The sequence below is a fragment of the Cervus elaphus genome, chromosome 15, assembly GCF_910594005.1.
Source record: "Cervus elaphus chromosome 15, mCerEla1.1, whole genome shotgun sequence".
NCBI lineage: Eukaryota > Metazoa > Chordata > Mammalia > Artiodactyla > Cervidae > Cervus > Cervus elaphus.
Window position 1 is genome coordinate 11,278,731 of NC_057829.1, and position 2,103 is coordinate 11,280,833.

General features: G+C 64.9%; 1 non-coding gene across 1 annotated transcript; it reads right to left on the reverse strand.

Moving 5' to 3' along the window:
- Nucleotides 1-1,656: 1,656 nt before the first annotated feature.
- LOC122709785 lies at nucleotides 1,657-1,775 on the reverse strand. Its single transcript, XR_006345745.1, has one exon. It is a non-coding gene; the product is annotated as a 5S ribosomal RNA (ribosomal RNA).
- Between the last annotated feature and the right edge of the window lie 328 nt (nucleotides 1,776-2,103).

Sequence of the window (2,103 nt, forward strand, 5' to 3'; positions counted from 1 at the left end):
CAAGTGCTTCCTATAATACGTGCAAAGGAGGACCCGGTTTTGTGGATTCTGGAGTCAAGGAGTTAACAAGTGGACGTTACATGGTTTTAAGCATTGCTGTCACTGCCCACTTACAAACCGCCTCTAAATTTAACCCTCTGTCTTACCTGTTCTTCTCTCAGAAGGCTGTGACTGCCTTGCTGCTGCTTGTCTGCCTAAGAACCCACAATGAGATATTAACTTTCTGCCCAGAATCAAGATCCTTCATACTCTGCCTCTGTGTGCATGCTTGTGTGCCACGTTGCTTCAGTCCTGCCTGCCTGACTGTTGTGACCCCATGGGCTGTAGCCCGCCAGGCTCCTCTTACTGTAGGAGCCTCCAGGCAAGCATGCTGAAGTAGGTTGTCATGTGGTCCTCCAGGGGATCTTCCCAACCCAGGTATCAAACCCACATCTCCTTCATTCCCTGCATGGGCAGACAGGTTCTTTACTGCTAGCACCACCTGGGAAGCGCATTCTGGCTCTACATCTCCTTAATTTATAACTAAACTCTGTTCTAGGCAACGCAGTTTCCCGCACTCTGATCCAACACCACACACACGCACACACACACAGAGGGAGACACAGCGACTGACGGACAGAAGACGGGAGGCAGGCACAGGAGCGAGGATGGCATCCGATCCGAGACAGACACAGTGGCACAGTCCCTGACCCACCTCAGAGAGAGGCCAGGCTGAAGAAGCAGCTTCCCCAAGGGAGGGGGCGTCAGCCTTGGGCCCCGGGCCCCAGCTGCACGCGGTGCCCTGGGGCTGGCAGAGCCCCCCCCCCCCACCGTGGCGTCCCCAAGACGTCTTGGCAGCCGAGGTCTCAAAGGTCCCCTTCGGCTTGGCTTCCTAAGGCAAGACCCAGCCCCCGCCCAAAGGCCAGAGGGTGAGTGTGTGAGAGTGTGTGTGCGAGTGTGTCAGGGGGCAAGGGTGTGGGCGGGCCGACTGGGGTCCAGGGGGATACCCAGAATGGAGGGCCGAGGGTGTGGAGGCCGTGGGTTGGGAAGCCTGTGTGGTTCTCTTGCTGTTTCTCTCTCCCTCTTTCTCCATCTCCCTTACCTGTGGTTTCTGGCTCCTGACCTGTCTCGGCGGCAGGGTGGGTGTGTGGGTGTGTGTGTGGGGTGTGTGTGTGTGTGTGTGTGTGTGTGTGTGTGTGTGTGTGAGCCCGCGGGAGAGCACGCGCAGTCGCGTGCGAGGATGGCACTAGGGTTGCGGGTGGGGCTGGGGCGTGGGGCAGCCGCCCCCCCCCCCCCCCCCAGGATTACCTGAGGCTTGCCTAGGGAGCCCCAGACGGAGACTGGAAGGTCATCTGGTTTTTTGGAAGCCGAAAGCGGAGGGGCTCTCGGGCCGCACGGAGGCAGCCCAGGTCTGTGGCGGGCGTCGGACCCCGCCCCCCAGGCCCGGGTCACCCACCCGCGGAGGGGCTGGGGCCGGGGGATCCAAGAGATGGGACGCCCGCTGCTGCCTGCGAGGGCCGCCGGCTGGAAGGCAGGCGACCGACGGCTGTGAGCGCGGTGGGGTGCGAGGGGCCAGGGTTGGGGCGGGGGCTTGCGGTGCAGGCCACGCCAGGGGTGGGGCTGGGGGAGGTGTGGGGCGGGAGAGGGGGCGGGGGCTAAAGGAGAGGGGAGGCAAAAAGCCTACAGCACCCGGTATTCCCAGGCGGTCTCCCATCCAAGTACTAACCAGGCCCGACCCTGCTTAGCTTCCGAGATCAGACGAGATCGGGCGCGTTCAGGGTGGTATGGCCGTAGACGGAGGCGGCTGCCTCCAAGCGCCCTAAGAGCCCCGCGCCGCGCCGCGCCTCCCTTTCGCTGTGACCTGCCTGCCGGGCGGGCCAGCCGGCCGCACCTCTCCAGGGGCCGCGCGCTGTACCTGAGCCGGACGACCCGCCACCGGACTCCGGCCGGCCAGGGCCGGCAGCCCGGCGGCCGGCCGACGCCGCCCCGCCCCCGCTCACCATCCCCGTGCGTGCGTGCGTGCGGGGGCGGGACGGGCGCGGAGGTCTCGGCGCTCTCCCACCCCGGGCCTCTGCAGGCCCGCCCCCGCTGGGCGGCGCCCCCACCCCCAGCCCGTTCGCTGCA